At 39.4% G+C, this 15519-nt stretch overlaps 1 pseudogene; it reads left to right on the forward strand.

Annotated features, from left to right (window-relative positions):
- The first annotated feature begins 14414 nt into the window (after nucleotides 1-14414).
- Nucleotides 14415-15010, forward strand: LOC143666644 (hepatoma-derived growth factor-related protein 3 pseudogene; annotated as a pseudogene).
- The last annotated feature ends 509 nt before the right edge of the window (nucleotides 15011-15519 follow it).

The following is a 15519-nucleotide window of genomic DNA, read 5'->3' on the forward strand; positions in this document are numbered from 1 at the left end:
ATCGATGAAGGATAGCAGGATCAGACTGTCTATTCATAACCTTTCATATGCTTATATACCTATAGTTATTTTTTAAATGGCAACTGAAAGTAATTAGACTTCTTAGGGAATCAAAATTTACTTCAAGAGATTACACAAAGTTGTTTAATCTCTGGTACCGAATAGTTTTGTTTTGCTTTGGTTTCTTTTTCTTTTGTTTAGTTTTGTTTTTTCAGAGGGAATGCAAGTGATTAATGAATGGAAACTTAAAAAGTGTGGTTCTTCATCCTGACCAAAAAGGGGGAAAGAAGTGCAACTAATAAAGTATCAGTGTCAGAGATAATTCAAGTAGAGTCAAGAGGCTACTCTGGAAGCTGCTGTCACCCAAACTTCAGGTAGACCTTGCTACCTATCATAACCTGCCAAACCCCAAGCAGGACCATTCCAGCCAATCCTAAAGGACACCTAGAGCAATATATAAGATTCCACAAAGATTCCATGCACTAGAGTAACTTTCCAGAAACCTACAACCTTCAGATGAGTCCCTGATCCATATAAGTCCTGAAACCTAGAGGGCCCAGCCTCTCCAGAACATCAGCTAGTTCCAACTCCTTACTCCATATTAGTGACAGCCTCTTCCAACATGAAAAAGTTAGAATGGCCATAGCCCGAACACCCCTAAAGAGAGGGAAACAAAGATCAAAGGTGATGGTGGAGTTACACAGAGAAGATAGGGTTTACCAAATGGATATGAATGCTGAATCATTAAATTGATATCTCTTTCAGTCTCCAGTATCTCAGAGCAGCTAGAAGCAAAAACCTAAAATTAGGAGAGAGTGCCAAGATGGCAGCTTAGCGAGGTATGGGATTTCATTCGTCCTCCAGAACAGCTACTAAATAGCCAGGAACAGGACAGAACAACTGCTGGGGCCACGTTAGTGACCAGACACACAGCGTACCCCAGTCTGGACCAGCTGGACCATCTGTGAGCACCCCCAGAACCGTGAGTTCCCCAAGCCGCGGCAGCCGGTGCCCCTCCCCCACAGGCTGCTTCCCAGAGGGGAAAGGAAAGAGACGTTACCAGCAGCAGGGGCCGAGTGTAACTAAGTTTTGTGGAATTAATTCACAAATTCTGACTACTAAAAATGGGCCCCCAGCTCAGCTGAACCTGGTCAAAGCAGAGGTTGCTGATTTTTGCCCCAGCGCCGAGGGGGCAGGACTGACAGAAAAAGACAAAAAGAAACAGTTTTTTTGGATCAAATAGCACATAATACTTGAAAGGGTCTGGGCCCTGAAGGAAAGGAGGGGGCACAGGATCTGAAGGTACACAAAGCAACATACTAATTTATGCTCTTGATTGGCAAATCTGAGGAATGGGGGTCCTGTTCTGAGAAGGATTTTTCTCTTTCTTTTTTGTGGCTGTGTTTCTACAAAGGCTTGACTCCCTTTGGATACAGTGGCAGGGCTTCTCAGGCTGCAACTGCCCCAGGCATAGCAGGAACAATGTTTGAGGGCTTGTCTGGAGGCTGTGCCTTCCCCAGGGGAGGGGTGGGGCCCAGCTCAGGTGGAATCCCTCCCTCAAGGAATTCAGACCCCAGGGTTTGGAAAATTGAAGCAATTAAAGCCAGCCTGCAACCTCTTCTCTGTCTCCACCACACCCCCAGCAGGGAGAGTCTGCCAAAATCAAAGGTACCACATCACCTTATGCTGGTGGGACCTGCAGGCAGACAAGCGCCACCTACTGGGAAGGATAAGAAAAACAGAGTCCGGAGACTTCACAGGAAAGTCTTTCAACCTGCTGGATCTCACCTTCAGGGAAAACTGACGCAGGTGACTCTGACAGACTTCAAATGTAAAACAGTTAAAAGAGACAAAGAAAGACACTATGTATTAATAAAAGGAACAATTCAACAAGAAGATATAGCAATCATAAATATTTATGCACCAAGCCAGAATGCTCCAAAATACATGAGGCAAACACTGAAGAAACTGAAAAGAGAAATAGACATATGTACTATAATAGTTGGAGGCTTCAATTCCCCACTCTCATCAATGGACAGAACATCTAGACAGAGGATCAATAAAGAAACAGAATTTGAATAATACAATAAATGAGCTAGACTTAACAGACATTTATAGAACATTACACCCCACAACAGCAGGATACACCTTTTTCTCAAGAGCTCATGGATCATTCTCAAGGATAGACCATACGCTGGGTCACAAAGCAAATGTCAATACATTTAAAAAGATTGAAATCATGCAAAACACTTTATCAGATCATAAAGGAATGAGGTTGGAAATCAATAATAAACAGAGTGCCAGAAAATTCACAAATAAGTGGAGGCTCAACAACGCATTCTTAAACAACCAGTGGGTCAAGGAGGAAATTACAAAAGAAATCAGAAAATATCTCAAGGCAAAAAAATAAAAACATAACATATGAAAATTTATGGGATGCAGCAAAGGCAGTGCTAGGAGGGAAATTTATTGCCCTAAATGCCTATATCAAAAAAGAAGAAAGGGTAAAAATTGGGGAATTAACTGTCCACTTTGAGGAACTAGAGAAAGAACAGCAGCCTAACCCCAAAGCAAGTAAAAAGAAAGCAATAATGAAGATTAGAGCAGAAATAAATGAAATTGAGAACATAAAAACAATTGAGAAAATCAACAAAACCAGAACTTGGTTCTATGAGAAAATCAATAAGATTGATGGACCCTTAGCGAGGTTGACAAAAAGAAGAAGAGAGAGGATGCAAATAAATAAAATCAGAAATGGAAGAGGAGACATAACCACTGACCCCACAAAAATAAAGGAAGTAATGAGAAGATACTCTGAACAACTTTATGCTAATAAATTCAACAAAATGTAGATGAAATGGACAACTTTCTAGAAAGGCATGGACAGCTAACATTGACTTGAGAAGAAATAGATGACCTCAACAAACAAATCATAAGTAGAGAAATTGAATCAGTCATTAAGAAGCTCCCCCAAAAGAAAAGTCCAGGACCAGATGGCTTCACATGTGAATGCTACCAAACATTCAAGAAAGAATTAGTACCAATCCTGCTCAAACTCTTCAAAAAAACTGAAGAGGAGGGAAAGCTACCTAACTCATTCTATGAAGCCAGCATCACCCTCATACCAAAGTCAGACAAAGATAGTACAAAAAAAGAAAACTACAGACCAATTTCTCTAGTGAATATAGATGCAAAAATCCTCAACAAAATTCCAGCAAATTGAATCCAGCAGCGTATTAAAAGAGTTATATACCATGACCAAGTAGGATTCATCCCAGGTGTGCAAGGATGGTTCAACATAAGAAAATCAATTAATGTAATACACCATATCAACAAATCAGAGCAGAAAACCACATGATCATCTCGATTGATGCAGAAAAGGCATTAGACAAAATTCAACATCTTTTCCTGTTGAAAACACTTCAAAGGATTGGAATGGAAGGGAACTTCCTCAAAATGATAAAGGAAATATATGCAAAACCCACAGCTAACATCATCCTCAATGGGGAAAAACTGAAAACTTACCCCCTAAGATCAGGAACAAGACAAGGATGTCCACTATCACCACTGTTATTCAATATTGTGTTGGAAGTTCTAACCAGAGCAATTAGACAAGAAAAAGAAATACAAGGCATCAAAACTGGAAAGGAAGAAGTAAAACTCTCACTGTTTGCAGATGATATGATACTATATGTCGAAAACCCTGAAAAGTCCACAGAAAAACTACTAGAGCTAGTAAATGAGTACAGCAAAGTGGCAGGTTACAAGATCAACACTCAAAATTCTGTAGTGTTTCTATACACTAGTAATGAATAATCTAAGGAGGAAATCAAGAAGAGAATTCCATTTACAATTGCAACCAAAAAAATGGAATATTTATGAATAAATTTAACTAAAGAGACAAAAGATCTTTACAAAGAAAACTACAAGAAATTGTTAAAAGAAATCACAGAAGACCTAAATAGATGGAAGGGCATACCGTGTTCATGGATTGGAAGACTAAATATAGTTAAGATGTCAATTCTACCTAAATTGATTTACAGATTCAATGCAATACCAATTAAAATCCAAAACACTTACTTTTCAAAAATAGAAAAACCAATAACCAAATTTATCTGGAAGGGCAGAGTGCCCTGAATAGCTAAAAGTATCCTGAGGAAAAAAAATGAAGTCGAAGGTCTCACACTATCTGACATTAAGGCATATTATGAAGCTACACTGGTCAAAACAGCATGGTACTGGCATAAAGATAGATATACTGACCAATGGAATAGAATAGAGTGTTCAGATATAGACCTTCTCATCTAAGGACAAGTGATCTTTGATAAGGCAGTCAAGCCAACTCACCTGGGACAGAATAGTCTCTTCAATAAATGGTGCTTAGAGAACTGGATATCTATATGCAAAAAAAATGAGAGAGGACCCATTTCTCACACCGTATACAAAAATTAACTCAAAATGGATCAAAGGCCTAAACATTAGATCTAAGACCATAAAAATGTTAGAACAAAATGTAGGGAAATATCTTATAAGTCTTATAATAGGAGGTGGTTTCCTAGACCTTACACCCAAAGCACAAGCATTGAAGAAAGAAAGAAAGAAATGGGAACTCCTCAAAATTAAGCACTTTTGTGCATCAAAGAACTTCATCAAGAAAGTAAAAAGACAGCCTACACAATGGGAGACAAGATTTGGAAACGATATATCAGATAAAGGTCTAGTATCCAGAATATATAAAGCAATTGTTTAACTCAACAACAAAAAGACAGAAACCCAATTACAAAATGGGAAAAAGACTTGAACAGACACTTCTCAGAAGAGGAAATACAAATGGCCAAAAGGCCCATGAAGGGATGCCCAACTTCCCTGGCTAGTAGGGAAATGCAAATCAAAACCACAATGAGATATCATCTCACACCCACCAGAATAGCCATTATCAATAAAACAGAAAATGACAAGTGCTGGAGAGGATGTGAAGAAACAGGCACACTTATCCACTGTTGGTGGGAATGTCAAATGGTACAACCACTGTGGAAGGCAGTTTGGTGGTTCCTCGGGATGCTAAATATAGAACTGCCATATGACCTGGCAATACCATTGTTAGGTATTAACTCAGAGTACATGAGGGCAAGGACACAAATGGACATTTACACACCCAATGTTTATAGCAGCATTGTTTACAATTGCTAAGAGATGGAAACAGCCAAAATGTCCATCAACAGACAAGTGGCTAAACAAAAGGTGGTATATACATGTGATGGAATATTATGCAACTGTAAGACAGAATAAAGTTATGAAGTATGTAACAACATGGATGGACCTTAAGGACATTATGCTGAATGAGATTAGCCAGAAAAAAAAGGACAAATACTGTATGGTCTCACCGATATGAACTGACATTAGTGAATAAACTCGGAGAATTTCATTGGTAACAGAGACCATGAGGAGATAGAACTAGGGTAAGATATTGGGTAATTGGAGCTGAAGGGATACAGATTGTGCAACAGGACTGATTGTAAAAACTCAGAAATGGACAGCACAATATTACCTAACTGTAATACGATTATGTTAAAACACAGAATGAAGCTGAATGTGAGAATGATAGAGGGAGGAGGGCTGGGGGCACAAATGAAATCAGAAAGAAAGATAGATAATAAAGACTGAAATGGTATAATCTAGGCTTGCCTAGAGTGTATAATGAGAGTGACTAAATGTACAAATTAAAAAAATGTTTTTACATGAGGAAGAACAAAGGAATGTCATTACTGCAGGGTGCTGAACATAGATGGTAATTAATATTTTAAAATTTTAACTTATGTGTGAGACTAAAGTAAAAAATGTTTATTTGGTACAAAATTTATATTTTGACTAATGCATTTCCTAATATAACTTATGTAGACAGCTTAATTGAATACCATAAGTACATGGAACCTTGAGTAGGACATGAGATTTTGTTAGTTTGTCTGGAGTGATGCCCGGATAAATCCCAGAATGATTTGAACAGTGAATAAAAAAGTATTTGCAAAGAATGGTGAGAAAGGGGGAAAATTCAACTTTTGCAAGTTGAATTTTTGATATTCTCACAAGCAGTGAGGACAACCAAAGCAGTAGGCTGAGCCCCCAATCTTGGGGTTTGTTCATATGAAACTTAACCCCACAAAGGATAGGCTAAGCTTACTTGAAATTAGGCCTAAGAGTCACCCCCAAGAGAACCTCTTTTGTTGCTCAGATGTGGCCTCTCTCTCTCTCTCCAGCCAACGCAACAAGCAAACTCCCCCTGTCTATGTGGGACATGACTCCCAGGGGTGTGGACCTTCCTGGCAAGGTAGGACAAAAATCCCAGAATGAGCTGAGATTCAGCATCAAGGGATGGAGAAAACCTTCAAAACCAAAAGGGGGAAGAGTGAAATGAGACAAAATAAAGTGTCAATTGCTGAGAAATTCCAAACAGAGTCAAAAGGTTATCCTGGAGGTTAATCTTACACATTAAATAGATATCACCTTGTGAGTCAAGATGTAATGGAGAGGCTGGAGGGAACTGCCTGAAAATGTAGAGCTGTGTTCCAGTAGCCATGTTCCTTGAAGATGATTATATGATGATACAGCTTCCACAATGTGACTGTGTGATTGTGAAAACCGTGTGTCTGATGCTCCTTTCATCTACCTTATCAACAGACGACTAAAACATATGGAATGAAAATAAATAATAGGGGGAACAAATGTTAAAATAAATTTAGATCAAAATGCTAATGATCAGTGAAAGGGAAGGGTAAGGGGTATGGTATGTATGAATTTTTTTCTGTTGTCTTTTTATTTCTTTTTCTGAATTGATTCAAATTTTCTAAGAAATGATCATGGTGATGAATATGCAACTATGATGGTATTGTGAATTGCTGATTATATATGTAGAATGGAATGATCATAAGTTAAGAATGTTTGTGTTTGTTATATTTTTTTAATTAAAAAATTAATAAAAAAGAAAAAAATACCTACAATTATGGAATTGCAACCCATGTCAAACTCCAAAATATGTTCTACAACTAAGTGTGGTGCTGTGCGTTGAAATTTATTGCTTTTCTGTATGTATGTTATTTTTCACAGAGAATAAAAATAAAGTCAATTGTGGTGATAAAAAAATATTTATGCCTTCTAGAGTTCTATATTCTGGAGCAGTTAGAAGGAAAAATCTGAGAGGATTGTACGGGATCTGCCCTGTAACTACTTGTTGAAGAGTGCTTTGAAAATTATTGTTTTTTTATTTCTTTGCTTTGTATATATGTTATTCCATACAATAAAAAAAATTTTTTTTTAAAGTGTGGTTCTTAAGTTTCTGTTGTCATCAACTTGGACAAACAAATGACCCACTGGAAAGGAAAATTCACTTAAAAGATCTCTGCATCTTGTTCCATGACTAAAGTGATACAGAACGATTCACCACTTTCCCCACTCCTCCCCGAAACTTTCGGTTTTCCTTTGAACCCTGCAAGAATGCTGGATAAATGCCTTAAAGTTTTCAAGAGTGTGTGCATGGTTTTTTGAGTGAATATGATTTGCATGTCTTGCCAGAAGTTAAGCAGCCTTTGTGGGGTGTCGGGAAATACTGTTCTTTCCTTCACTTTTGTATGGGTAGAAATGGCGGAGAGCATTGATGCTGGACAGTTCTGGAGTAGTTGGTGGTACATAGTTCACTTGACTTCGGTTACGCATTGGACTTTCGCAACTGAAGAATCCATGGATGTCATTTAAAGAAAGTTGTAGAACAAGCAATTGGCTTAGATATTCAATACCAAAAAAGATGTTAAAAATTTAAAAACTCTCCCGTTCAGTATTTAAATATAATTGTATAACTGGGAGCAAAATATATTCTGCTTTTCACGTGGGTGCTCCAGATTTGCTCTGTCGCTAACACTAAGTGTGTTCTTTTCCTTGTATTTTCATCAGACATCTAATGAAAAACTTCTGCACCTTTCTGTAAATTTTCTTCCTTTTGATTTCTCAGAAAAATCTAAAAGGGGAAGAAGAAAAAAAAAGTCCATGAAAACAAAAACTTTTCATATTTTTAGCTAAGTAAGGAGATAGTAGATTCTGCCTATAGAAAGTATGTTTTCATGCAAACTATACTCCTGAACATTCTAGCTTTGAATTATACCTTAACAAATATATTTTATTGCTAGGACATACGGGCTTTTAAAAGGAAAATGTGAAATTCTGGAAAATTCTCTATTAGGCAGAGAAGTGCATAAGCTCTATCGTTACATCAAATTTCCATCCTTTTGCACTGCAGCTTGTATAGAGCAGGCTAAAATAAATTTTTGCGTGTGTGCCAAAAGCAACAGTCTGCTTTAAGACTGGCTGATACTAGTGGAATAAAAACAAGCTCTCTGGCCTGACCTGGCATCACATCACACACAGAAATTAGTAAATCCATGTACATCAAATATAGGTTAAAATAGCAGGGCATTTATGTAGAGAAGTGTATATAATAACACTTCTAATAAAAGCAGACTGGATCCCCTGCTCTATATTAGGGAGAACTACTTTTGTTCTACACCTTTGCTTAAGAAATGTTCTATTCTGAGAGAATGTAGCATGGCTGGGTTTTTTCCTTTTGTTGGCTGAAGTTTTAAACTAGGAGTTCATGAAAGAAGCTGTTGAACTCAACATAAAGTAGAGAAATTAAAATTATCTTTTCAGTCTGGATTTCCTCTGCCCTGCTTAGATTTTAAAAGGATAAGCATGGGTTACCAATTTCACTTGATATAAACAAAACGTTTCATACATGATATATAATAATTTATTCTTATTGCATCAGTCCAGGTTGTGGTAAGCCAGTCCCAGATAGTTTCATTTCACCTATAAACTGTAGCACTTTTACTGATATTGTAATTTTCAAGTGGATAATATGTTTATAGATGTGCCCTGCATTTAGTCTGCCTTGTTCCTGTTTTGATTTTTGCTGAGTCTCCTGCCTGCTTACCAAAAGCTGGGATGCTTGAGCCCCATATACAATTGAAAACAGAGGCATCTTTTTCCATCCTTGAGCTTTAAAATATTTGAACAAACTGGAAATGCAACACACCACCCACTGAAGTGCAAGAAGGCTGAGTTTTTGTCTTTTTAATAACAATTTTTTAAAAGTTAAAAAAAAAATCAAATTGATTAAAGGGAAAAAAAGAGACAGTTGAAGCGACACTGATAACGTGGCTTTTTTGATGAATGGCATATGGCATGGAAGAAGACCAGGAGGATAGAAATATCACAGATACTTGGATAACTGGGAGGGCTCAACTGTCTTTCACTGAAGTGGAGGACACAAGAAGAGAAACATGTATGGGTGTGCCAGGGAAGGATGACAAGTTCAATTTGGCAACTGTTCAGTTTAGAGTGTCCAAATGATGTTCAGGAAGAATTGAGAAGTAAGAAGTTGGATATAAGGGAGGAAGGTCTGAGATGGAGAGAGAAACACAAGAGACACACACCGTCAGACAGAAGAGATATGCTGGGCATGGATGTAAGAAGGAGTCTAAGAAACCCCAGCAGCATTCCTCATTCACAGCCTTTCCTTTCCTTTCCTCACCAAACTCTAGGGACAAGGGGCTACGAGTGTGAGGAGGGATAAGGAGGAAGGTATATCTGTGGTCAAGAAGTAGGAGTAACCAAAGGAAGTTGCACCCAATTGTAGGATCTTGGAAGCCCATGGAAAGATTGAGTAAGCCATGAGAAAAAGGTAGTATGCTGAGAGATTATGGTGAGAACAAAAGAAGTCAACAGAGATGTGCCTCGTTCTGTTTGTCTCGATACGATCAGCACGACAGAGACACATTTGAAGTGACTAACAGGTCTGCAGTGTAGACCTGTAGCCACTTCAATTTCTGAAGCGCTGAGAGTGGAAGAGTGTGAGCTGTTTATATCAGACATCTTTGTGCATAAAAACAACCCACCCCTTACTCTTCCAAGTGTCCCTAACCATTTGGCTTCTCCAGGCCTCGTCTTCATACCCGGGACTGCTGAGATGAAAGACACAGACATTCTCCACCGGCTGCAGGTGTCCAAGCCCAGGGGCCTGTGTGGCTGTTGATGAAGTGGCCCAGGCAGTGGCTACTGTGGCACCCGACTACCCTGCTCTGAACACTAAGCTCTTGGTGTTGAGAAAAGCCTGGATGGGTGGCTGGACCTCAAGATACTACTCTGGGGAGTATCTGGATACTCCTGGGTCTTTCCCCAAAGTGAACAGTGGCTCAAGCACTTCTGTGCAGGTGCTTTATTTGGGAGAGGTGGAGAACAGCACTGTGGGAGAGAATGGGAAACACTGAAGAAGGAATAGTCAATGCAGGTTAATCATCAAATCACTGTTCTTTCCAGGCTCCTCTTCCCACTCTGTGTCCCTACACGGTCTTCTCAAAGACATACATGCATACATATCATTCCAATAATCTACAGCAGGAATGGTGGAAACAATGAGTTTCCCTCTCCCGAACCCGAAGTGCTTGTATTAGAGACACATACTTTAGGAAACTCCTGGGAGAATGTAAGTTTTTTTCTTCCTAATGTTGTAGCCTTTACGATAACAAAATCAGGCCACTGGAACAGATACCTTTGAGAAGTGTGGATACTTGAAGGGAACAGAAGAAGGTGCTGAGAGGCTACTGGGAGAACTGGCACTAATTTGAAGACATCCCATGCACAAGGCATCATGCTAGAGCTTTTTACAAGGTCTCAATAACAATTGGATTGGCATTTAATGAGTTCTTTCTAAGTAAGGTATTCATTCCATTTGTGTTACAGCTAACTTTTATGATAACCGTGAGGTTGGTATTATTGTACCCATTTCACAGATATGAAAAGTGAGACTCTGAGAAATCAAATAACCAATCCAAGGTTACACAGTTAACAAAGTGCCAAACCTGAATGATTTTGAAACCCAAGTCTGAACTCATGAGCCTGATTTTTGAAATGGGTTTGGCTGAGTTGTCCATGCCAGTATGGAAAGGAGGGCAGGGGGTGAAATATGGGCCACCATGGCATCTGAAATCCAGACCAGAAATGGGTAGGTGGCAATCTGTTTGTCTGTCAAAGAGGGATCCCCCATTCATCACTCTGTGAAGACCAGAAGCCAAGATGTAGCTGCCGTCTACTTCCCCAGCAGGACCAGTGGACCACCCAAGATGGCGGAGCACTCCCATTCTAAGCTCAGACCCAATTCTTCCCGGTGGGCTATGTCTGGTGCCTCTGAGAAAGACAGTTGGGATAGTGGCAAAAGAGAGCATTCTTTATTTACTGGGATCCAGAGTGGGATATTTCTATTTCAAATGAGAAGCACTCAAGGTAACTTGGAATCTGAACACCTTTTCAATGTTTTGAGCCATGTGCTTTCTGGGTGAATGATTAGCACAAGTTTTATATGCATTTTCTCCATACTGATCCCCAGCTTACCCTCTGGGGTGCTGATCATTTGCTTTTGTGATACCCACATTCCAAGAGGGCATTTTTGTCATCAGTAGGTTATTTTCCAAATCTGTCAAAGTGGAATCATAATTGGGTTAATTAGATGAGCTGAGATTTCGGAATTTCTATATCACACAGATCAGAGAATTCAGAATTTTCTTCCACTGCTATGTCAACCCCACCTGCAGAATCAGAAAACATGCTACCACAGTCTCCATGGAATGCTAACAGGAGAGCTTCAGGGACTTTTTCAGGAGTCCCGTATGTTATTTTAATTTCATTGTTAGAATTGGAAAATATTTTTAATATAAAAAACTTGAGAACTTAAATGTCTCACCTATAAGCCCATTATCCCAGAAAATTATTTAATAAAAATATTAAATAAAAGTTATATTAAATGTATTTTTTAAGATTGCAAGATAAATCTGTTAACTGTAACTAAGATATTTAATTCTTCCAATTACATTTTCCTAAGCCCCCCAAAAATTGATCCCAGAAAGCTGAAGTTATGAATCACCTCCATGAAAGGAAACATACTATGGTGTCTCCCAGCCACGTGGAAGTTCTTCGTGTCTAACCTAAATCATTCTTGCTGTAATCAGGCCTAACCCCTTTCATTCTGCCCTGAGAGAGAAAGAAAATAAAGTTCATCCCCATACAAGATCCTTGACTGCCCTTAGGCAATTCATGCTCCTTTGAGAAAAGAGAAGAAAGGTCTACACAGACAAACTCGAACTTGGAGATGCCTCCTGATAGAACATTCAGTTTGATGCCGTTCAATGAGTAAATATTTTCGGGGTGGTCATCCTAGGACAGGGACTGTACTAAAATCTTGGAATAAAATGAAGACGAGACCCAATTATCTGTTATCTCACATCATGCACAGTCACCCCTTTTGAACACTCACCCTCTTTTGACTAACAGTGTGTGAATAAAACAACTGTTTTTCCTCCTGCTCCCTTAAACTTAAACACATTCCTAACAACATATAAACACACTCAAGTACACACATACCTGTGCATGTGTGCACACGCCTACCCCTACCCACACCACACACACACACTTTGGCTCCACCTGCCCCAGTGAACTCTCATGTACCTGCGTGCACGTCTCCTCTATGTTGTCAGCATAAGGCCAGACCTGCAAACCTCTGACATAATATGGGCCATATCAGACACTGCTTGGATCTTGAATATTTTGTCATCATTTCTGGAACCTTGGGTCTCAGGAGCATGCACATTTATCCACCTCTTGCCAAAGTTTGAGCCAGCGGTCGTTCTAAAAATAAAAGAAAAGATTCATTTTACCCAGGATTTTAAAAGTGAGCCCAATATTTACATACTCCAATTTATTGGCACTTATTTCAATTCATCATTTTTACTTAACTCCTCCCACATGGATGGACTGTGTTCAGCACACAAAATGGAAATTGTCCCTGCCCTCCAAGAGCTCGTGGTCTAGGGAAAGAGACGATATAAACAGGTAAAAAGACTACGCTTATGAGACAGGCCTCGTGGGTCATTCATTCACTCAACAAATATTGACCGGTCTCTTGCTCTGGGGTCAGGCATCAGGTAGATGATGGTGAACCAAGTGTAAAAAGGACAGATAGAATTTGACAGATGATGACATCTGTGTGTGTGTGTGTGCATGTGTGTATGTGTGTATTTCTTTTTTTGATTTGCAATGTAACGCACAATGAAATATAAAGTGCATAGAGGGCAAGCATCTCAAGTGTACAGCTGGAAAAGACCATGCCTATGCAATACGTCGGTGGTGCCAGCACCAGACCAAGATACAGAACCTTTCCATCACTGCAAAAGGTGCTTGGACCCCACCCCCGTCAATCTCCTCACCCCCTAAATTAATCATGCTCCTCACTTTTATTACCAGAAGATGCTACAGATTTGCGTCTTCTTGAACTTCCTATAAATGGAGTCAGACAGTATGTAATCTGTGTCTGGCTTCTTTCACTTGGCACAGTGTCTATGAGATTCAGCCACACCTTTGCATATACCAGAAGTCTGTTCTTCCAAATGGCTGTCTAGTGTGAATATATCACAAATTCTTTCTCCATTCTGTTATCGACGAACATGTGAGTTATTCCCAATTTGGGGCTATTGTCTCTGAGGAATTTTGCAGAATAAATAGGAGGTCTTCAGGTGCAATTGGTAGCCATTAAGTAAAATCTTTAAATACAACTGCCATTACCCGGAGCCACGAAACAATGACATGGCAGGTCAGCCATGGCCAGGCTTCTCTTAGGACACTCTTCAAATGACTCTGTCATTCTCTGTTTTAAGCATATTCTTACTCCACCTGCTTTCCAAAAGGATTTGCGGTGCCTTTTGTCAAATGCCACACACACAAAAAAAAACATGAAAATAGATGCAGTATTATAAAGCCCACTGGGTAAATGTAGTTGAGAGGTGATGGGAGAAAATCACCTCTGTAGTTCCTGTAAGTTCTCTGTAAGGAGAACTACAGCAAATAAGTAGGCAATTGCCCATTGAGCTTCCTCTAAGATAAGACGATAAGGAAAATTGAATGATTTTTATAACTTGTACCAGTCCTGAAGAGCACTCAGAGGAAATAATCACATGAGCATCAACGTTCTTTTTTTTTTTCTTTTTTTTACCTTTTTATATACTCTTGTCATAAATTCCATGCAAAGCAAAGCCTGTGGTGAAAGTGGTGTTCATAACAGTTTAGAATGCTGGCTGCAAACAGTGGTTCCACCACCGGCTGGCTGCGTCACCTTACACGTGTTATTTAACCCTCTGAGTCACAGATTTATCCTCTGTAAAACGTCGATAATAAAACACCCTCCATTAGGTTGTCATAAAAATTGATGAGATGGACCCACCCTCTGGGCTGGGCCTGGGGAAGCGCTGCGCATTCTGTGGTCCCTCTGGTGGGCATGGGAGCTCCTGGAATCTTCTGTGGTGACTGGGAAGGGAGGGGCCAGGATGGCATGTCCACGGCCCCATGAACACGAGGCAGGCGACCTGGACTTTGTCAGTCCGAAGGGCTCCCTGCCCTGGCCAGCCTGGATTGATGAGCTGCCAGAAGGAGCCGTGAAGCCTCCAGCAAATGAGTATCCTATCTTCTTCTTTGGCATCCATGAAACTGCGTTTATAGGTCCCAAATACCTTTTCCACCTAAGGAGCACAGAGACAAGTTTGTAAAGTCAAACAAACGGGACACATTTAATGAAGGATTACGGGAAATAGAAAACAGCCCAGGAGTAAAGTTGACTGGGTACCAGACAAGTCAGCATTAGAGCTTTTCAGAAACAGGGAGAAGGCAGAAATACTGCAGACACAAGCAGTAAGGAAGATAGAGTTAAAGAAGACAGAAAAGGCAAAAGAAAGAAAAAAAGGCTCAAAACGGACAAAATTTTTACACTTCTAAGAAATCTTCTAAATGGTTTCAGAAATCCCCAAGGGATGAAAATGACAAGGATTGCAAGGAAGATAAGAAAAGCAGCTCGGGAGGTGCAGATGCTGGTAATGACACAAGAAACACAGGCTAAGACTTGCAGAAAACTAGTGAAGGGACCTAGAGAATCTGCATATTAAGAGAAACTACAAGACGATTATATGTTTGATTGTCTAATATTCTTGGATTTGATATGAACCAACACATAGTGGCTGTCATTGCTAGAACCCCAGTTTGTATGCACATTATTTACATTCCTTGGTTGTATTTACAAAAAAGAGAGAGAGATATTTTAACATTTTTTTAAAGATTATTGATTTAATTTCATGTTATTTGGTTGCATGAATTTGCCCGCAACCAGGAGGGATTATAAAGATTTTTGCACTGGTTTAAAGGATTATAAAGATTTTTGCACTGGTTTATACGTGTCTGGGATCCTTTCATAAAGGCACATATGCTCTTCGTTCTCCTGCCTTCATCCCATCATGGCCAAACACTCAGTTAAATATAAATTAGTATTTTTTTACATGATCACTCAACATAATGCTTAAGGATAAGATTTCACCTCTGTGACAGAACCCAGTAATTAATTCCTTGATACGTAATGTTGGTCTATTGAAGATGAAATTTAAG

The sequence above is a fragment of the Tamandua tetradactyla genome, chromosome 23 (genome assembly GCF_023851605.1).
Source record: "Tamandua tetradactyla isolate mTamTet1 chromosome 23, mTamTet1.pri, whole genome shotgun sequence".
Classification (NCBI taxonomy): Eukaryota; Metazoa; Chordata; class Mammalia; order Pilosa; family Myrmecophagidae; genus Tamandua; species Tamandua tetradactyla.